This window comes from Amia ocellicauda, unplaced genomic scaffold (genome assembly GCF_036373705.1).
Source record: "Amia ocellicauda isolate fAmiCal2 unplaced genomic scaffold, fAmiCal2.hap1 HAP1_SCAFFOLD_97, whole genome shotgun sequence".
Classification (NCBI taxonomy): domain Eukaryota; kingdom Metazoa; phylum Chordata; class Actinopteri; order Amiiformes; family Amiidae; genus Amia; species Amia ocellicauda.
This window is the reverse complement of record NW_027103022.1, coordinates 74,939-97,664: the sequence shown is the minus strand read 5'-3', so window position 1 is coordinate 97,664 and position 22,726 is coordinate 74,939. Positions and strand designations below refer to the sequence as shown.

The window sequence follows — 22,726 nt, the reverse complement described above, 5'->3', positions numbered from 1 at the left end:
AAAAACCTTCGCGGCGCACCAACATGAAAAAAAAAAAAAAGGATTTACTAGGTATTGTCTCACCTGAATGGCAACAGGCTGCTAAAACTATTATCACACGCACATTGCATGTTAAAGTATGTCAGTAAGGGAGTAATTAAAAGGGCAAATGTGTGAAGTGCAAGGAGTGGCCCTTAGTGGTTAGGTAAAAAAGTACACAGACAAACTAAATAATCCCTTGATACAAATCATTTATTTAGTGCAGACAGACCAAGACCAGCCACAATAAACTATTCGCAGTAAATATAAATTCACAGCAAAATAGGTTCAGTTCACAATATCCTATAACAAGCTGCACAAAGGCAGCGCTAGCAGTGGAAAGAACGAAGAACTGCAGGAGAAACGCCGGGGCTATTTAGAGCCCGATTATTCAACACAGAGGGGGAAAACCAGGGCCAAATGAGACTTAGAGGAACAGGAGACATCCAACAACAGTATAAAGATAAAAAGGAATTCACCACATGTCCCTTTAATCAATTGCCTTGCAGTTCCACTGTGTAGCGTTATGTTGGGTGTATTTTGATAAGAGCATTTGGGCTCTGAGCTGAAGCACTGATCTAAAGAAGACCTCTCCACCCCCAAAGTTATCAGATTTCCTTTGCTCATCAGCTTGGAACTGGTTTGCATCAAAGTGACAGTTTTGGGGAGGATGGCACCGAGAAGAGGCCAAATAGGTTGAATCCTGCTATGAGATGTCTGGAGAAAGGGGCCTGTAGGTGATAAAAACTCTTTGAAGTGGACGAGAGCCGAAATCCCGACATAGTGCTACGAACCCGGGCCAACCGGCATTTCCAAAAGATGGCATGGATTGACATCAGTCATAAATCAAGCCCCCCTCCATTAGGACACTGGGGGCTGAAACCGAAATCCAATCTCAAGAACTCAAGAACCAATCACCTATTGATCTGACAGACTATAAGGAACAGTGCACAGTCTCTCTCTCTCTCTCTCTTTCTCTCTCTCTCTCTTTCTCTCTCACCTGAACCAGTAACTCGCTGCCACAGCTCAACCTGTAGCTCTGTTGCCCGAACCGGAACCAGAAACCAACCAAGTCTTTGCCGGCAACAGAAGAGTTAAACTGGGAGAAGGAGATTGAGCCGTACGAAGAATTCTTTTAAAGGACTTTATTAAATAAAGAACTTTACAGACTGCGCATGCCCGCCTGTGCCCACCTGATCAGTGGAGTTTTACAGCTGGACAATTGAGTAAGTCGAATGTATATGAAAGTGTTCAGTCATTTAAATAGCTATTTGAGTCTTAAGAAACTTGACCCTTGGAACGAACAGGGCCCTGCTTTCCTCAAAGACTTTGTCTTCAAGTAACTACGGTGGAACCCTGCTTACAAAGAAGATTTTGTGCACAACCTTGGAGCCTTCAAACCAGTGGAAAATCTGTTTGGAAAAGACTCTAATTTCGCGAAACCCCAACTTCCAGGTGCATCGACTGAGTGGAAGTTCTTGGACAAAGCCGAACCGCACTGCCTTTGTTCCAAACCACACGGACCATGTGCCGTGTGCTGTGATCTGAGCCCGAAGACAGAGAGGCCTCTCTGCGACGAAGTTCAGATAAGTTTAACAGTTTGGAGTTCATGATTCATGACATTTGAGAAATCAATTAGAAATGTTATTCTGTGATTCATAACTCTAGAATGTGTAATATCATTTAGTTTTCTTAAATATAAATGTGTGTTGCATTAAACTGTTTTGTTGATAATTTTAGAAATAAAATCTGTCAACCCCGAGAAATATCTTCTCATTCCTTTTTAACTGTTTAGTCTGAAATTGACACAAGTCAATAGACGTTAGATTATTGGTGGCCCTGCCTATCCTTGATCATTGAATAATAATCAGTTAAGGGAAATTGTGGTAACAAGTAACGATAGGATCTTTCTCGGCACCTAAACGTAAATGAGACTGATATATATATAACGAGAAGTTACCTGACATAAATACTAACCTGCGTAGTTATTTAATGTCTGACTAACAATACTAACGAGAGACTCACCTTCGTCTTACTAACCGGTATTGTAGTTAATGTGTTTATAACCTTTTTTGTTTAACGATTTGTGTGTTATCATATGCGATCCCATGGTCTTTGATTTGGTCACGGAAGTGATTTGTCTTTGATTTGTTGATCTAGAGTTGAATTTTGATTAGCTTTTCCCTTTTGTATAATTAGTGTAGTGCTACATTTAGTGTTTGTTTTTGAATAAATTTAACAATTTATATCTTTGGAATTGGTGTCTGTGTCCAATTATTACAGAAATTGAGTTCTACAAGATTCCAGGATTCGTGATAAGGTGATACTATAAATTCACTTCTTAAATTGAAATTTATAAGTGTACCTTACGATACAACTGATAGCACTGCAACTCAGTGTAGGTGTGCGTTCAGTCCGGCAAACACAACATTTCAGTTATGAAACGCTTTCTACAGGTGATGTATAAATGTAATATTTTCACACATTTGAATAAGTTTGATTTGATACAAGATTTATGAAGTTGACCAAACAAAATGACATAATATTTTTCAGGGGATAAAAATCTCACGACACAATTGGGTAGTCCTCACGGCACACGGGTTGAAAACCACTGAGCCAAGCCACGGTGCTTCTTGGCTTTGCACGGCCACTGAGACTGCCAGGGGAAGACGGTGAGAAGCTTCCCTTCGATAGCTCAATTGGTAGAGCGGAGGACTGTAGGTTTCAGGCAGCGGGCATCCTTAGGTCGCTGGTTCAATTCCGGCTCGAAGGAAGGCGTGATTATGGTTTGACATCGGTTTTGGACGAGCTCCCAAATGTCAAGCCATTGGAATTGCATGAGGACAAGGAGAAAACACCGGAAATTCGGATTTGCTGTGGAGAACTCGCATTGCCCAAACATCTCATATGCATGTGACCCTTTTCACCCTGAGCCCAGTTTTCTAAACAGGCCAGAAAGCGGTCTGGAACAATCATGAAGCCAACACATTGTGAAGCACTTCACTGAAGCCCGGGTAGCTCAGCCGGTAGAGCATCAGACTTTTAATCTGAGGGTCCAGGGTTCGAGTCCCTGTTCGGGCGCCTTGTTGACCGAGGGCCATGATGGTGAAAAGCCTGGATGGCCTTCCAGGTGACAATGAAATATGCAGTTGCGTCTAGGCAAGGTGTCTAGTCCTCTTTGCTTCTTTCGGCAAATATCCAGCCTGGGCAAGTGTTGTCTTCCAGAGGCAAGTCAAGCCAGGAACTCTGAGAGATGTTTTTGCCGTTGACGACGTGTCACTTTAGAACAGCACAACATGCATCTCTACTTGACTTGGCACAATCTGTGAGGGTTGGGCCAACACAACGTGTCCACACATTTGCAGGCGTCTTGAAATACTTGGAATGACCTGTGGCCCCATGCCATGCAGAAGTCCACAGCTATGCGTGTCAGCATGCTCTGCTCCTCATCCCCAATGTGCCACTTGTAAGAACTTTGTAAAAAGCGACAGAGAACATGATCAGCAAAGAAACACAATTCTCCTGAGAACGACAATCATCGTGCCGATCGTAATCTCAGTGCATACCTGGATGCCCAACAAGCCAAGCCAGTGGTTCCCAAGCGTTGTAATGCCACGGCACACTTTGCTGAGACCAAAAACCTTCGCGGCGCACCAACATGAAAAAAAAAAAAAAGGATTTACTAGGTATTGTCTCACCTGAATGGCAACAGGCTGCTAAAACTATTATCACACGCACATTGCATGTTAAAGTATGTCAGTAAGGGAGTAATTAAAAGGGCAAATGTGTGAAGTGCAAGGAGTGGCCCTTAGTGGTTAGGTAAAAAAGTACACAGACAAACTAAATAATCCCTTGATACAAATCATTTATTTAGTGCAGACAGACCAAGACCAGCCACAATAAACTATTCGCAGTAAATATAAATTCACAGCAAAATAGGTTCAGTTCACAATATCCTATAACAAGCTGTATTTAACGAAGTAGTTAAACGTTACAAAGGGCATTACAATTGTTGAAAAACAATAGCACACGGATCAAACATGCTATCCCCGCCATTTTATTCGATTTGATTAGACGTTTCGCGACCGAAATGTTTTGTGTGCAGACTGAACGCACACCTGAGCCGAGCACGATCACTATACATATCCACAGTTAATCTAAGCAGTATCATATTGTAACCGTTTCGGTCTGTTATCAACCCTTCCGGATCCAAAACCAGGAGTCAGACACCCTTTTCGGTGGACATGCTGTTGACTTCTCACAAGCACCATCTGCCTTCACAAAGGCAGCGCTAGCAGTGGAAAGAACGAAGAACTGCAGGAGAAACGCCGCTGCTATTTAGAGCCCGATTATTCAACACAGAGGGGGAAAACCAAGGCCAAATGAGACTTAGAGGAACAGGAGACATCCAACAACAGTATAAAGATAAAAAGGAATTCACCACATGTCCCTTTAATCAATTGCCTTGCAGTTCCACTGTGTAGCGTTATGTTGGGTGTATTTTGATAAGAGCATTTGGGCTCTGAGCTGAAGCACTGATCTAAAGAAGACCTCTCCACCCCCAAAGTTATCAGATTTCCTTTGCTCATCAGCTTGGAACTGGTTTGCATCAAAGTGACAGTTTTGGGGAGGATGGCACCGAGAAGAGGCCAAATAGGTTGAATCCTGCTATGAGATGTCTGGAGAAAGGGGCCTGTAGGTGATAAAAACTCTTTGAAGTGGACGAGAGCCGAAATCCCGACATAGTGCTACGAACCCGGGCCAACCGGCATTTCCAAAAGATGGCATGGATTGACATCAGTCATAAATCAAGCCCCCCTCCATTAGGACACTGGGGGCTGAAACCGAAATCCAATCTCAAGAACTCAAGAACCAATCACCTATTGATCTGACAGACTATAAGGAACAGTGCACAGTCTCTCTCTCTCTCTCTCTCTCTCTCTCTTTCTCTCTCTCTCTCTTTCTCTCTCACCTGAACCAGTAACTCGCTGCCACAGCTCAACCTGTAGCTCTGTTGCCCGAACCGGAACCAGAAACCAACCAAGTCTTTGCCGGCAACAGAAGAGTTAAACTGGGAGAAGGAGATTGAGCCGTACGAAGAATTCTTTTAAAGGACTTTATTAAATAAAGAACTTTACAGACTGCGCATGCCCGCCTGTGCCCACCTGATCAGTGGAGTTTTACAGCTGGACAATTGAGTAAGTCGAATGTATATGAAAGTGTTCAGTCATTTAAATAGCTATTTGAGTCTTAAGAAACTTGACCCTTGGAACGAACAGGGCCCTGCTTTCCTCAAAGACTTTGTCTTCAAGTAACTACGGTGGAACCCTGCTTACAAAGAAGATTTTGTGCACAACCTTGGAGCCTTCAAACCAGTGGAAAATCTGTTTGGAAAAGACTCTAATTTCGCGAAACCCCAATTTCCAGGTGCATCGACTGAGTGGAAGTTCTTGGACAAAGCCGAACCGCACTGCCTTTGTTCCAAACCACACGGACCATGTGCCGTGTGCTGTGATCTGAGCCCGAAGACAGAGAGGCCTCTCTGCGACGAAGTTCAGATAAGTTTAACAGTTTGGAGTTCATGATTCATGACATTTGAGAAATCAATTCGAAATGTTATTCTGTGATTCAAAACTCTAGAATGTGTAATATCATTTAGTTTTCTTAAATATAAATGTGTGTTGCATTAAACTGTTTTGTTGATAATTTTAGAAATAAAATCTGTCAACCCTGAGAAATATCTTCTCATTCCTGTTTAACTGTTTAGTCTGAAATTGACACAAGTCAATAGACGTTAGATTATTGGTGGCCCTGCCTATCCTTGATCATTGAATAATAATCAGTTAAGGGAAATTGTGGTAACAAGTAACGATAGGATCTTTCTCGGCACCTAAACGTAAATGAGACTGATATATATATAACGAGAAGTTACCTGACATAAATACTAACCTGCGTAGTTATTTAATGTCTGACTAACAATACTAACGAGAGACTCACCTTCGTCTTACTAACCGGTATTGTAGTTAATGTGTTTATAACCTTTTTTGTTTAACGATTTGTGTGTTAGAGCATCAGACTTTTAATCTGAGGGTCCAGGGTTCGAGTCCCTGTTCGGGCGCCTTGTTGACCGAGGGCCATGGTGGTGAAAAGCCTGGATGGCCTTCCAGGTGACAATGAAATATGCAGTTGCGTCTAGGCAAGGTGTCTAGTCCTCTTTGCTTCTTTCGGCAAATATCCAGCCTGGGCAAGTGTTGTCTTCCAGAGGCAAGTCAAGCCAGGAACTCTGAGAGATGTTTTTGCCGTTGACGACGTGTCACTTTAGAACAGCACAACATGCATCTCTACTTGACTTGGCACAATCTGTGAGGGTTGGGCCAACACAACGTGTCCACACATTTGCAGGCGTCTTGAAATACTTGGAATGACCTGTGGCCCCATGCCATGCAGAAGTCCACAGCTATGCCTCATCCCCAATGTGCCACTTGTAAGAACTTTGTAAAAAGCGACAGAGAACATGATCAGCAAAGAAACACAATTCTCCTGAGAACGACAATCATCGTGCCGATCGTAATCTCAGTGCATACCTGGATGCCCAACAAGCCAAGCCAGTGGTTCCCAAGCGTTGTAATGCCACGGCACACTTTGCTGAGACCAAAAACCTTCGCGGCGCACCAACATGAAAAAAAAAAAAAAGGATTTACTAGGTATTGTCTCACCTGAATGACAACAGGCTGCTAAAACTATTATCACACGCACATTGCATGTTAAAGTATGTCAGTAAGGGAGTAATTAAAAGGGCAAATGTGTGAAGTGCAAGGAGTGGCCCTTAGTGGTTAGGTAAAAAAGTACACAGACAAACTAAATAATCCCTTGATACAAATCATTTATTTAGTGCAGACAGACCAAGACCAGCCACAATAAACTATTCGCAGTAAATATAAATTCACAGCAAAATAGGTTCAGTTCACAATATCCTATAACAAGCTGCACAAAGGCATCGCTAGCAGTGGAAAGAACGAAGAACTGCAGGAGAAACGCCGGGGCTATTTAGAGCCCGATTATTCAACACAGAGGGGGAAAACCAAGGCCAAATGAGACTTAGAGGAAGAGGAGACATCCAACAACAGTATAGAGATAAAAAGGAATTCACCACATGTCCCTATAATCAATTGCCTTGCAGTTCCACTGTGTAGCGTTATGTTGGGTGTATTTTGATAAGAGCATTTGGGCTCTGAGCTGAAGCACTGATCTAAAGAAGACCTCTCCACCCCCAAAGTTATCAGATTTCCTTTGCTCATCAGCTTGGAACTGGTTTGCATCAAAGTGACAGTTTTGGGGAGGATGGCACCGAGAAGAGGCCAAATAGGTTGAATCCTGCTATGAGATGTCTGGAGAAAGGGGCCTGTAGGTGATAAAAACTCTTTGAAGTGGACGAGAGCCGAAATCCCGACATAGAGCTACGAACCCGGGCCAACCGGCATTTCCAAAAGATGGCATGGATTGACATCAGTCATAAATCAAGCCCCTCCCCATTAGGACACTGGGGGCTGAAACCGAAATCCAATCTCAAGAACTCAAGAACCAATCACCTATTGATCTGACAGACTATAAGGAACAGTGCACAGTCTCTCTCTCTCTCTCTCTCTCTCTCTTTCTCTCTCTCTCTCTTTCTCTCTCACCTGAACCAGTAACTCGCTGCCACAGCTCAACCTGTAGCTCTGTTGCCCGAACCGGAACCAGAAACCAACCAAGTCTTTGCCGGCAACAGAAGAGTTAAACTGGGAGAAGGAGATTGAGCCGTACGAAGAATTCTTTTAAAGGACTTTATTAAATAAAGAACTTTACAGACTGCGCATGCCCGCCTGTGCCCACCTGATCAGTGGAGTTTTACAGCTGGACAATTGAGTAAGTCGAATGTATATGAAAGTGTTCAGTCATTTAAATAGCTATTTGAGTCTTAAGAAACTTGACCCTTGGAACGAACAGGGCCCTGCTTTCCTCAAAGACTTTGTCTTCAAGTAACTACGGTGGAACCCTGCTTACAAAGAAGATTTTGTGCACAACCTTGGAGCCTTCAAACCAGTGGAAAATCTGTTTGGAAAAGACTCTAATTTCGCGAAACCCCAACTTCCAGGTGCATCGACTGAGTGGAAGTTCTTGGACAAAGCCGAACCGCACTGCCTTTGTTCCAAACCACACGGACCATGTGCCGTGTGCTGTGATCTGAGCCCGAAGACAGAGAGGCCTCTCTGCGACGAAGTTCAGATAAGTTTAACAGTTTGGAGTTCATGATTCATGACATTTGAGAAATCAATTAGAAATGTTATTCTGTGATTCATAACTCTAGAATGTGTAATATCATTTAGTTTTCTTAAATATAAATGTGTGTTGCATTAAACTGTTTTGTTGATAATTTTAGAAATAAAATCTGTCAACCCCGAGAAATATCTTCTCATTCCTGTTTAACTGTTTAGTCTGAAATTGACACAAGTCAATAGACGTTAGATTATTGGTGGCCCTGCCTATCCTTGATCATTGAATAATAATCAGTTAAGGGAAATTGTGGTAACAAGTAACGATAGGATCTTTCTCGGCACCTAAACGTAAATGAGACTGATATATATATAACGAGAAGTTACCTGACATAAATACTAACCTGCGTAGTTATTTAATGTCTGACTAACAATACTAACGAGAGACTCACCTTCGTCTTACTAACCGGTATTGTAGTTAATGTGTTTATAACCTTTTTTGTTTAACGATTTGTGTGTTAGAGCATCAGACTTTTAATCTGAGGGTCCAGGGTTCGAGTCCCTGTTCGGGCGCCTTGTTGACCGAGGGCCATGATGGTGAAAAGCCTGGATGGCCTTCCAGGTGACAATGAAATATGCAGTTGCGTCTAGGCAAGGTGTCTAGTCCTCTTTGCTTCTTTCGGCAAATATCCAGCCTGGGCAAGTGTTGTCTTCCAGAGGCAAGTCAAGCCAGGAACTCTGAGAGATGTTTTTGCCGTTGACGACGTGTCACTTTATAACAGCACAACATGCATCTCTACTTGACTTGGCACAATCTGTGAGGGTTGGGCCAACACAACGTGTCCACACATTTGCAGGCGTCTTGAAATACTTGGAATGACCTGTGGCCCCATGCCATGCAGAAGTCCACAGCTATGCGTGTCAGCATGCTCTGCTCTTCATCCCCAATGTGCCACTTGTAAGAACTGTGTAAAAAGCGACAGAGAACGTGATCAGCAAAGAAACACAATTCTCCTGAGAACGACAATCATCGTGCCGATCGTAATCTCAGTGCATACCTGGATGCCCAACAAGCCAAGCCAGTGGTTCCCAAGCGTTGTAATGCCACGGCACACTTTGCTGAGACCAAAAACCTTCGCGGCGCACCAACATGAAAAAAAAAAAAAAGGATTTACTAGGTATTGTCTCACCTGAATGGCAACAGGCTGCTAAAACTATTATCACACGCACATTGCATGTTAAAGTATGTCAGTAAGGGAGTAATTAAAAGGGCAAATGTGTGAAGTGCAAGGAGTGGTCCTTAGTGGTTTGGTAAAAAAGTACACAGACAAACTAAATAATCCCTTGATACAAATCATTTATTTAGTGCAGACAGACCAAGACCAGCCACAATAAACTATTCGCAGTAAATATAAATTCACAGCAAAATAGGTTCAGTTCACAATATCCTATAACAAGCTGCACAAAGGCAGCGCTAGCAGTGGAAAGAATGAAGAACTGCAGGAGAAACGCCGGGGCTATTTAGAGCCCGATTATTCAACACAGAGGGGGAAAACCAAGGCCAAATGAGACTTAGAGGAACAGGAGACATCCAACAACAGTATAAAGATAAAAAGGAATTCACCACATGTCCCTTTAATCAATTGCCTTGCAGTTCCACTGTGTAGCGTTATGTTGGGTGTATTTTGATAAGAGCATTTGGGCTCTGAGCTGAAGCACTGATCTAAAGAAGACCTCTCCACCCCCAAAGTTATCAGATTTCCTTTGCTCATCAGCTTGGAACTGGTTTGCATCAAAGTGACAGTTTTGGGGAGGATGGCACCGAGAAGAGGCCAAATAGGTTGAATCCTGCTATGAGATGTCTGGAGAAAGATGCCTGTAGGTGATAAAAACTCTTTGAAGTGGACGAGAGCCGAAATCCCGACATAGAGCTACGAACCCGGGCCAACCGGCATTTCCAAAAGATGGCATGGATTGACATCAGTCATAAATCAAGCCCCCCTCCATTAGGACACTGGGGGCTGAAACCGAAATCCAATCTCAAGAACTCAAGAACCAATCACCTATTGATCTGACAGACTATAAGGAACAGTGCACAGTCTCTCTCTCTCTCTCTCTTTCTCTCTCTCTCTCTTTCTCTCTCACCTGAACCAGTAACTCGCTGCCACAGCTCAACCTGTAGCTCTGTTGCCCGAACCGGAACCAGAAACCAACCAAGTCTTTGCCGGCAACAGAAGAGTTAAACTGGGAGAAGGAGATTGAGCCGTACGAAGAATTCTTTTAAAGGACTTTATTAAATAAAGAACTTTACAGACTGCGCATGCCCGCCTGTGCCCACCTGATCAGTGGAGTTTTACAGCTGGACAATTGAGTAAGTCGAATGTATATGAAAGTGTTCAGTCATTTAAATAGCTATTTGAGTCTTAAGAAACTTGACCCTTGGAACGAACAGGGCCCTGCTTTCCTCAAAGACTTTGTCTTCAAGTAACTACGGTGGAACCCTGCTTATAAAGAAGATTTTGTGCACAACCTTGGAGCCTTCAAACCAGTGGAAAATCTGTTTGGAAAAGACTCTAATTTCGCGAAACCCCAACTTCCAGCTGCATCGACTGAGTGGAAGTTCTTGGACAAAGCCGAACCGCACTGCCTTTGTTCCAAACCACACGGACCATGTGCCGTGTGCTGTGATCTGAGCCCGAAGACAGAGAGGCCTCTCTGCGACGAAGTTCAGATAAGTTTAACAGTTTGGAGTTCATGATTCATGACATTTGAGAAATCAATTAGAAATGTTATTCTGTGATTCATAACTCTAGAATGTGTAATATCATTTAGTTTTCTTAAATATAAATGTGTGTTGCATTAAACTGTTTTGTTGATAATTTTAGAAATAAAATCTGTCAACCCCGAGAAATATCTTCTCATTCCTGTTTAACTGTTAGTATGAAATTGACACAAGTCAATAGACGTTAGATTATTGGTGGCCCTGCCTATCCTTGATCATTGAATAATAATCAGTTAAGGGAAATTGTGGTAACAAGTAACGATAGGATCTTTCTCGGCACCTAAACGTAAATGAGACTGATATATATATAACGAGAAGTTACCTGACATAAATACTAACCTGCGTAGTTACTAAATGTCTGACTAACAATACTAACGAGAGACTCACCTTCGTCTTACTAACCGGTATTGTAGTTAATGTGTTTATAACCTTTTTTGTTTAACGATTTGTGTGTTATCATATGCGATCCCATGGTCTTTGATTTGGTCACGGAAGTGATTTGTCTTTGATTTGTTGATCTAGAGTTGAATTTTAATTAGCTTTTCCCTTTTGTATAATTAGTGTAGTGCTACATTTAGTCTTTGTTTTTGAATAAATTTAACAATTTATATCTTTGGAATTGGTGTCTGTGTCCAATTATTACAGAAATTGAGTTCTACAAGATTCCAGGATTCGTGATAAGGTGATACTATAAATTCACTTCTTAAATTGAAATTTATAAGTGTACCTTACGATACAACTGATAGCACTGCAACTCAGTGTAGGTGTGCGTTCAGTCCGGCAAACACAACATTTCAGTTATGAAACGCTTTCTACAGGTGATGTATAAATGTAATATTTTCACACATTTGAATAAGTTTGATTTGATACAAGATTTATGAAGTTGACCAAACAAAATGACATAATATTTTTCAGGGGATAAAAATCTCACGACACAATTGGGTAGTCCTCACGGCACACGGGTTGAAAACCACTGAGCCAAGCCACGGTGCTTCTTGGCTTTGCACGGCCACTGAGACTGCCAGGGGAAGACGGTGAGAATCTTCCCTTCGATAGCTCAGTTGGTAGAGCGGAGGACTGTAGGTTTCAGACAGCGGGCATCCTTAGGTCGCTGGTTCAATTCCGGCTCGAAGGAAGGCGTGATTATGGTTTGACATCGGTTTTGGACGAGCTCCCAAATGTCAAGCCATTGGAATTGCATGAGGACAAGGAGAAAACACCGGAAATTCGGATTTGCTGTGGAGAACTCGCATTGCCCAAACATCTCATATGCATGTGACCCTTTTCACCCTGAGCCCAGTTTTCTAAACCGGCCAGAAAGCGGTCTGGAACAATCATGAAGCCAACACATTGTGAAGCACTTCACTGAAGCCCGGGTAGCTCAGCCGGTAGAGCATCAGACTTTTAATCTGAGGGTCCAGGGTTCGAGTCCCTGTTCGGGTGCCTTGTTGACCGAGGGCCATGATGGTGAAAAGCCTGGATGGCCTTCCAGGTGCCAATGAAATATGCAGTTGTGTCTAGGCAAGGTGTCTAGTCCTCTTTGCTTCTTTCGGCAAATATCCAGCCTGGGCAAGTGTTGTCTTCCAGAGGCAAGTCAAGCCAGGAACTCTGAGAGATGTTTTTGCCGTTGACGACGTGTCACTTTAGAACAGCACAACATGCATCTCTACTTGACTTGGCACAATCTGTGAGGGTTGGGCCAACACAACGTGTCCACACATTTGCAGGCGTCTTGAAATACTTGGAATGACCTGTGGCCCCATGCCATGCAGAAGTCCACAGCTATGCGTGTCAGCATGCTCTGCTCCTCATCCCCAATGTGCCACTTGTAAGAACTTTGTAAAAAGCGACAGAGAACATGATCAGCAAAGAAACACAATTCTCCTGAGAACGACAATCATCGTGCCGATCGTAATCTCAGTGCATACCTGGATGCCCAACAAGCCAAGCCAGTGGTTCCCAAGCGTTGTAATGCCACGGCACACTTTGCTGAGACCAAAAACCTTCGCGGCGCACCAACATGAAAAAAAAAAAAAAGGATTTACTAGGTATTGTCTCACCTGAATGGCAACAGGCTGCTAAAACTATTATCACACGCACATTGCATGTTAAAGTATGTCAGTAAGGGAGTAATTAAAAGGGCAAATGTGTGAAGTGCAAGGAGTGGCCCTTAGTGGTTAGGTAAAAAAGTACACAGACAAACTAAATAATCCCTTGATACAAATCATTTATTTAGTGCAGACAGACCAAGACCAGCCACAATAAACTATTCGCAGTAAATATAAATTCACAGCAAAATAGGTTCAGTTCACAATATCCTATAACAAGCTGTATTTAACGAAGTAGTTAAACGTTACAAAGGGCATTACAATTGTTGAGAAACAATAGCACACGGATCAAACATGCTATCCCCGCCATTTTATTCGATTTGATTAGACGTTTCGCGACCGAAATGTTTTGTGTGCAGACTGAACGCACACCTGAGCCGAGCACGATCACAATACATATCCACAGTTAATCTAAGCAGTATCATATTGTAACCATTTCGGTCTGTTATCAACCCTTCCGGATCCAAAACCAGGAGTCAGACACCCTTTTCGGTGGACATGCTGTTGACTTCTCACAAGCACCATCTGCCTTCACAAAGGCAGCGCTAGCAGTGGAAAGAACGAAGAACTGCAGAAGAAACGCCGGGGCTATTTAGATCCCGATTATTCAACACAGAGGGGGGAAACCAAAGCCAAATGAGACTTAGAGGAACAGGAGACATCCAACAACAGTATAAAGATGAAAAGGAATTCACCACATGTCCCTTTAATCAATTGCCTTGCAGTTCCACTGTGTAGCGTTATGTTGGGTGTATTTTGATAAGAGCATTTGGGCTCTGAGCTGAAGCACTGATCTAAAGAAGACCTCTCCACCCCCAAAGTTATCAGATTTCCTTTGCTCATCAGCTTGGAACTGGTTTGCATCAAAGTGACAGTTTTGGGGAGGATGGCACCGAGAAGAGGCCAAATAGGTTGAATCCTGCTATGAGATGTCTGGAGAAAGGGGCCTGTAGGTGATAAAAACTCTTTGAAGTGGACGAGAGCCGAAATCCCGACATAGAGCTACGAACCCGGGCCAACCGGCATTTCCAAATGATGGCATGGATTGACATCAGTCATAAATCAAGCCCCCCTCCATTAGGACACTGGGGGCTGAAACCGAAATCCAATCTCAAGAACTCAAGAACCAATCACCTACTGATCTGACAGACTATAAGGAACAGTGCACAGTCTCTCTCTCTCTCTCTCTCTTTCTCTCTCACCTGAACCAGTAACTCGCTGCCACAGCTCAACCTGTAGCTCTGTTGCCCGAACCAGAACCAGAAACCAACCAAGTCTTTGCCGGCAACAGAAGAGTTAAACTGGGAGAAGTAGATTGAGCCGTACGAAGAATTCTATTAAAGGACTATATTAAAGAAAGAACTTTACAGACTGCGCATGCCCGCCTGTGCCCACCTGATCAGTGGAGTTTTACAGCTGGACAATTGAGTAAGTCGAATGTATATGAAAGTGTTCAGTCATTTAAATAGCTATTTGAGTCTTAAGAAACTTGACCCTTGGAACGAACAGGGCCCTGCTTTCCTCAAAGACTTTGTCTTCAAGTAACTACGGTGGAACCCTGCTTACAAAGAAGATTTTGTGCACAACCTTGGAGCCTTCAAACCAGTGGAAAATCTGTTTGGAAAAGACTCTAATTTCGCGAAACCCCAATTTCCAGGTGCATCGACTGAGTGGAAGTTCTTGGACAAAGCCGAACCGCACTGCCTTTGTTCCAAACCACACGGACCATATGCCGTGTGCTGTGATCTGAGCCCGAAGACAGAGAGGCCTCTCTGCGACGAAGTTCAGATAAGTTTAACAGTTTGGAGTTCATGATTCATGACATTTGAGAAATCAATTAGAAATGTTATTCTGTGATTCAAAACTCTAGAATGTGTAATATCATTTCGTTTTCTTAAATATAAATGTGTGTTGCATTAAACTGTTTTGTTGATAATTTTAGAAATAAAATCTGTCAACCCCGAGAAATATCTTCTCATTCCTGTTTAACTGTTTAGTCTGAAATTGACACAAGTCAATAGACGTTAGATTATTGGTGGCCCTGCCTATCCTTGATCATTGAATAATAATCAGTTAAGGGAAATTGTGGTAACAAGTAACGATAGGATCTTTCTCGGCACCTAAACGTAAATGAGACTGATATATATATAACGAGAAGTTACCTGACATAAATACTAACCTGCGTAGTTATTTAATGTCTGACTAACAATACTAACGAGAGACTCACCTTCGTCTTACTAACCGGTATTGTAGTTAATGTGTTTATAACCTTTTTTGTTTAACGATTTGTGTGTTAGAGCATCAGACTTTTAATCTGAGGGTCCAGGGTTCGAGTCCCTGTTCGGGCGCCTTGTTGACCGAGGGCCATGATGGTGAAAAGCCTGGATGGCCTTCCAGGTGACAATGAAATATGCAGTTGCGTCTAGGCAAGGTGTCTAGTCCTCTTTGCTTCTTTCGTCAAATATCCAGCCTGGGCAAGTGTTGTCTTCCAGAGGCAAGTCAAGCCAGGAACTCTGAGAGATGTTTTTGCCGTTGACGACGTGTCACTTTAGAACAGCACAACATGCATCTCTACTTGATTTGGCACAATCTGTGAGGGTTGGGCCAACACAACGTGTCCACACATTTGCAGGCGTCTTGAAATACTTGGAATGACCTGTGGCCCCATGCCATGCAGAAGTCCACAGCTATGCGTGTCAGCATGCTCTGCTCCTCATCCCCAATGTGCTACTTGTAAGAACTGTATAAAAAGCGACAGAGAACGTGATCAGCAAAGAAACACAATTCTCCTGAGAACGACAATCATCGTGCCGATCGTAATCTCAGTGCATACCTGGATGCCCAACAAGCCAAGCCAGTGGTTCCCAAGCGTTGTAATGCCACGGCACACTTTGCTGAGACCAAAAACCTTCGCGGCGCACCAACATGAAAAAAAAAAAAAAGGATTTACTAGGTATTGTCTCACCTGAATGGCAACAGGCTGCTAAAGCTATTATCACACGCACATTGCATGTTAAAGTATGTCAGTAAGGGAGTAATTAAAAGGGCAAATGTGTGAAGTGCAAGGAGTGGCCCTTAGTGGTTAAGTAAAAAAGTACACAGACAAACTAAATAATCCCTTGATACATATCATTTATTTAGTGCAGACAGACCAAGACCAGCCACAATAAACTATTCGCAGTAAATATAAATTCACAGCAAAATAGGTTCAGTTCACAATATCCTATAACAAGCTGCACAAAGGCAGCGCTAGCAGTGGAAAGAAAGAAGAACTGCAGGAGAAACGCCGGGGCTATTTAGAGCCCGATTATTCAACACAGAGGGGGAAAACCAAGGCCAAATGAGACTTAGAGGAACAGGAGACATCCAACAACAGTATAAAGATAAAAAGGAATTCACCACATGTCCCTTTAATCAATTGCCTTGCAGTTCCACTGTGTAGCATTATGTTGGGTGTATTTTGATAAGAGCATTTGGGCTCTGAGCTGAAGCACTGATCTAAAGAAGACCTCTCCACCCCCAAAGTTATCAGATTTCCTTTGCTCATCAGCTTGGAACTGGTTTGCATCAAAGTGACAGTTTTGGGGAGGATGGCACCGAGAAGAGGCCAAATAGGTTGAATCCTGCTATGAGATGTCTGGAGAAAGGGGCCTGTAGGTGATAAAAACTCTTTGAAGTGGACGAGAGCCGAAATCCCGACATAGAGCTACGAACCCGGGCCAACCGGCATTTCCAAAAGATGGCATGGATTGACATCAGTCATAAATCAAGCCCCCCTCCATTAGGACACTGGGGGCTGAAACCGAAATCCAATCTCAAGAACTCAAGAACCAATCACCTATTGATCTGACAGACTATAAGGAACAGTGCACAGTCTCTCTCTCTCTCTCTCTCTCTCTTTCTCTCTCTCTCTCTTTCTCTCTCACCTGAACCAGTAACTCGCTGCCACAGTTCAACCAGTAGCTCTGTTGCCCGAACCGGAACCAGAAACCAACCAAGTCTTTGCCGGCAACAGAAGAGTTAAACTGGGAGAAGGAGATTGAGCCGTACGAAGAATTCTTTTAAAGGACTTTATTAAATAAAGAACTTTACAGACTGCGCATGCCCGCCTGTGCCCACCTGATCAGTGGAGTTTTACAGCTGGACAATTGAGTAAGTCGAATGTATATGAAAGTGTTCAGTCATTTAAATAGCTATTTGAGTCTTAAGAAACTTGACCCTTGGAACGAACAGGGCCCTGCTTTCCTCAAAGACTTTGTCTTCAAGTAACTACGGTGGAACCCTGCTTACAAAGAAGATTTTGTGCACAACCTTGGAGCCTTCAAACCAGTGGAAAATCTGTTTGGAAAAGACTCTAATTTCGCGAAACCCCAACTTCCAGCTGCATCGACTGAGTGGAAGTTCTTGGACAAAGCCGAACCGCACTGCCTTTGTTCCAAACCACACGGACCATGTGCCGTGTGCTGTGATCTGAGCCCGAAGACAGAGAGGCCTCTCTGCGACGAAGTTCAGATAAGTTTAACAGTTTGGAGTTCATGATTCATGACATTTGAGAAATCAATTAGAAATGTTATTCTGTGATTCATAACTCTAGAATGTGTAATATCATTTAGTTTTCTTAAATATAAATGTGTGTTGCATTAAACTGTTTTGTTGATAATTTTAGAAATAAAATCTGTCAACCCCGAGAAATATCTTCTCATTCCTGTTTAACTGTTTAGTCTGAAATTGACACAAGTCAATAGACGTTAGATAATTGGTGTCCCTGCCTATCCATGATCATTGAATAATAATCAGTTAAGGGAAATTGTGGTAACAAGTAACGATAGGATCTTTCTCGGCACCTAAACGTAAATGAGACTGATATATATATAACGAGAAGTTACCTGACATAAATACTAACCTGCGTAGTTATTTAATGTCTGACTAACAATACTAACGAGAGACTCACCTTCGTCTTACTAACCGGTATTGTAGTTAATGTGTTTATAACCTTTTTTGTTTAACGATTTGTGTGTTAGAGCATCAGACTTTTAATCTGAGGGTCCAGGGTTCGAGTCCCTGTTTGGGCGCCTTGTTGACCGAGGGCCATGATGGTGAAAAGCCTGGATGGCCTTCCAGGTGACAATGAAATATGCAGTTGTGTCTAGGCAAGGTGTCTAGTCCTCTTTGCTTCTTTCGGCAAATATCCAGCCTGGGCAAGTGTTGTCTTCCAGAGGCAAGTCAAGCCAGGAACTCTGAGAGATGTTTTTGCTGTTGACGACGTGTCACTTTAGAACAGCACAACATGCATCTCTACTTGACTTGGCACAATCTGTGAGGGTTGGGCCAACACAACGTGTCCACACATTTGCAGGCGTCTTGAAATACTTGGAATGACCTGTGGCCCCATGCCATGCAGAAGTCCACAGCTATGCGTGTCAGCATGCTCTGCTCTTCATCCCCAATGTGCCACTTGTAAGAACTGTGTAAAAAGCGACAGAGAACGTGATCAGCAAAGAAACACAATTCTCCTGAGAACGACAATCATCGTGCCGATCGTAATCTCAGTGCATACCTGGATGCCCAACAAGCCAAGCCAGTGGTTCCCAAGCGTTGTAATGCCACGGCACACTTTGCTGAGACCAAAAACCTTCGCGGCGCACCAACATGAAAAAAAAAAAAAAGGATTTACTAGGTATTGTCTCACCTGAATGGCAACAGGCTGCTAAAACTATTATCACACGCACATTGCATGTTAAAGTATGTCAGTAAGGGAGTAATTAAAAGGGCAAATGTGTGAAGTGCAAGGAGTGGACCTTAGTGGTTAGGTAAAAAAGTACACAGACAAACTAAATAATCCCTTGATACAAATCATTTATTTAGTGCAGACAGACCAAGACCAGCCACAATAAACTATTCGCAGTAAATATAAATTCACAGCAAAATAGGTTCAGTTCACAATATCCTATAACAAGCTGCACAAAGGCAGCGCTAGCAGTGGAAAGAACGAAGAACTGCAGGAGAAACGCCGGGGCTATTTAGAGCCCGATTATTCAACACAGAGGGGGAAAACCAAGGCCAAATGAGACTTAGAGGAACAGGAGACATCCAACAACAGTATAAAGATAAAAAGGAATTCACCACATGTCCCTTTAATCAATTGCCTTGCAGTTCCACTGTGTAGCGTTATGTTGGGTTTATTTTGATAAGAGCATTCGGGCTCTGAGCTGAAGCACTGATCTAAAGAAGACCTCTCCACCCCCAAAGTTATCAGATTTCCTTTGCTCATCAGCTTGGAACTGGTTTGCATCAAAGTGACAGTTTTGGGGAGGATGGCACCGAGAAGAGGCCAAATAGGTTGAATCCTGCTATGAGATGTCTGGAGAAAGGGGCCTGTAGGTGATAAAAACTCTTTGAAGTGGACGAGAGCCGAAATCCCGACATAGAGCTACGAACCCGGGCCAACCGGCATTTCCAAAAGATGGCATGGATTGACATCAGTCATAAATCAAGCCCCCCTCCATTAGGACACTGGGGGCTGAAACCGAAATCCAATCTCAAGAACTCAAGAACCAATCACCTATTGATCTGACAGACTATAAGGAACAGTGCACAGTCTCTCTCTCTCTCTCTCTCTCTCTCTCTCTCTCTCGCTCTATTTCTCTCTCACCTGAACCAGTAACTCGCTGCCACAGCTCAACCTGTAGCTCTGTTGCCCGAACCGGAACCAGAAACCAACCAAGTCTTTGCCGGCAACAGAAGAGTTAAACTGGGAGAAGGAGATTGAGCCGTACGAAGAATTCTATTAAAGGACTTTATTAAATAAAGAACTTTACAGACTGCGCATGCCCGCCTGTGCCCACCTGATCAGTGGAGTTTTACAGCTGGACAATTGAGTAAGTCGAATGTATATGAAAGTGTTCAGTCATTTAAATAGCTATTTGAGTCTTAAGAAACTTGACCCTTGGAACGAACAGGGCCCTGCTTTCCTCAAAGACTTTGTCTTCAAGTAACTACGGTGGAACCCTGCTTACAAAGAAGATTTTGTGCACAACCTTGGAGCCTTCAAACCAGTGGAAAATCTGTTTGGAAAAGACTCTAATTTCGCGAAACCCCAATTTCCAGGTGCATCGACTGAGTGGAAGTTCTTGGACAAAGCCGAACCGCACTGCCTTTGTTCCAAACCACACGGACCATGTGCCGTGTGCTGTGATCTGAGCCCGAAGACAGAGAGGCCTCTCTGCGACGAAGTTCAGATAAGTTTAACAGTTTGGAGTTCATGATTCATGACATTTGAGAAATCAATTAGAAATGTTATTCTGTGATTCAAAACTCTAGAATGTGTAATATCATTTAGTTTTCTTAAATATAAATGTGTGTTGCATTAAACTGTTTTGTTGATAATTTTAGAAATAAAATCTGTCAACCCCGAGAAATATCTTCTCATTCCTGTTTAACTGTTTAGTCTGAAATTGACACAAGTCAATAGACGTTAGATTATTGGTGGCCCTGCCTATCCTTGATCATTGAATAATAATCAGTTAAGGGAAATTGTGGTAACAAGTAATGATAGGATCTTTCTCGGCACCTAAACGTAAATGAGACTGATATATATATAACGAGAAGTTACCTGACATAAATACTAACCTGCGTAGTTATTTAATGTCTGACTAACAATACTAACGAGAGACTCACCTTCGTCTTACTAACCGGTATTGTAGTTAATGTGTTTATAACCTTTTTTGTTTAACGATTTGTGTGTTATCATATGCGATCCCATGGTCTTTGATTTGGTCACGGAAGTGATTTGTCTTTGATTTGTTGATCTAGAGTTGAATTTTAATTAGCTTTTCCCTTTTGTATAATTAGTGTAGTGCTACATTTAGTCTTTGGTTTTGAATAAATTTAACAATTTATATCTTTGGAATTGGTGTCTGTGTCCAATTATTACAGAAATTGAGTTCTACAAGATTCCAGGATTCGTGATAAGGTGATACTATAAATTCACTTCTTAAATTGAAATTTATAAGTGTACCTTACGATACAACTGATAGCACTGCAACTCAGTGTAGGTGTGCGTTCAGTCCGGCAAACACAACATTTCAGTTATGAAACGCTTTCTACAGGTGATGTATAAATGTAATATTTTCACACATTTGAATAAGTTTGATTTGATACAAGATTTATGAAGTTGACCAAACAAAATGACATAATATTTTTCAGGGGATAAAAATCTCACGACACAATTGGGTAGTCCTCACGGCACACGGGTTGAAAACCACTGAGCCAAGCCACGGTGCTTCTTGGCTTTGCACGGCCACTGAGACTGCCAGGGGAAGACGGTGAGAAGCTTCCCTTCGATAGCTCAGTTGGTATAGCGGAGGACTGTAGGTTTCAGGCAGCGGGCATCCTTAGGTCGCTGGTTCAATTCAGGCTCGAAGGAAGGCGTGATTATGGTTTGACATCGGTTTTGGACGAGCTCCCAAATGTCAAGCCATTGGAATTGCATGAGGACAAGGAGAAAACACCGGAAATTTGGATTTGCTGTGGAGAACAAGCATTGCCCAAACATCTCATATGCATGTGACCCTTTTCACCCTGAGCCCAGTTTTCTAAACCGGCCAGAAAGCGGTCTGGAACAATCATGAAGCACTTCACTGAAGCCCGGGTAGCTCAGCCGGTAGAGCATCAGACTTTTAATCTGAGGGTCCAGGGTTCGAGTCTCTGTTCGGGCGCCTTGTTGACCGAGGGCCATGATGGTGAAAAGCCTGGATGGCCTTCCAGGTGACAATGAAATATGCAGTTGCGTCTAGGCAAGGTGTCTAGTCCTCTTTGCTTCTTTCGGCAAATATCCAGCCTGGGCAAGTGTTGTCTTCCAGAGGCAAGTCAAGCCAGGAACTCTGAGAGATGTTTTTGCCGTTGACGACGTGTCACTTTAGAACAGCACAACATGCATCTCTACTTGACTTGGCACAATCTGTGAGGGTTGGGCCAACACAACGTGTCCACACATTTGCAGGCGTCTTGAAATACTTGGAATGACCTGTGGCCCCATGCCATGCAGAAGTCCACAGCTATGCGTGTCAGCATGCTCTGCTCCTCATCCCCAATGTGCCACTTGTAAGAACTGTGTAAAAAGCGACAGAGAACGTGATCAGCAAAGAAACACAATTCTCCTGAGAACGACAATCATCGTGCCGATCGTAATCTCAGTGCATACCTGGATGCCCAACAAGCCAAGCCAGTGGTTCCCAAGCGTTGTAATGCCACGGCACACTTTGCTGAGACCAAAAACCTTCGCGGCGCACCAACATGAAAAAAAAAAAAAAGGATTTACTAGGTATTGTCTCACCTGAATGGCAACAGGCTGCTAAAACTATTATCACACGCACATTGCATGTTAAAGTATGTCAGTAAGGGAGTAATTAAAAGGGCAAATGTGTGAAGTGCAAGGAGTGGCCCTTAGTGGTTAGGTAAAAAAGTACACAGACAAACTAAATAATCCCTTGATACAAATCATTTATTTAGTGCAGACAGACCAAGACCAGCCACAATAAACTATTCGCAGTAAATATAAATTCACA

At 42.9% G+C, this 22,726-nt stretch overlaps 6 non-coding genes across 6 annotated transcripts; all 6 read left to right on the top strand.

Moving 5' to 3' along the window:
* The first annotated feature begins 2,702 nt into the window (after window positions 1-2,702).
* trnay-gua (transfer RNA tyrosine (anticodon GUA)) lies at window positions 2,703-2,791 on the top strand. Its single transcript is given in 2 exon segments — window positions 2,703-2,739; window positions 2,756-2,791. It is a non-coding gene; the product is annotated as a tRNA-Tyr (tRNA).
* Window positions 2,792-3,026: 235 nt separating this feature from the next.
* On the top strand, window positions 3,027-3,099 carry trnak-uuu (transfer RNA lysine (anticodon UUU)). Its single transcript has one exon. It is a non-coding gene; the product is annotated as a tRNA-Lys (tRNA).
* Window positions 3,100-12,098: 8,999 nt separating this feature from the next.
* Window positions 12,099-12,187, top strand: trnay-gua (transfer RNA tyrosine (anticodon GUA)). The gene is given in 2 exon segments: window positions 12,099-12,135; window positions 12,152-12,187. It is a non-coding gene; the product is annotated as a tRNA-Tyr (tRNA).
* Window positions 12,188-12,422: 235 nt separating this feature from the next.
* trnak-uuu (transfer RNA lysine (anticodon UUU)) lies at window positions 12,423-12,495 on the top strand. Its single transcript has one exon. It is a non-coding gene; the product is annotated as a tRNA-Lys (tRNA).
* A 9,001-nt stretch (window positions 12,496-21,496) lies between these two features.
* Window positions 21,497-21,585, top strand: trnay-gua (transfer RNA tyrosine (anticodon GUA)). Its single transcript is given in 2 exon segments — window positions 21,497-21,533; window positions 21,550-21,585. It is a non-coding gene; the product is annotated as a tRNA-Tyr (tRNA).
* Window positions 21,586-21,804: 219 nt separating this feature from the next.
* Window positions 21,805-21,877, top strand: trnak-uuu (transfer RNA lysine (anticodon UUU)). The gene has a single exon. It is a non-coding gene; the product is annotated as a tRNA-Lys (tRNA).
* Window positions 21,878-22,726: the final 849 nt, after the last annotated feature.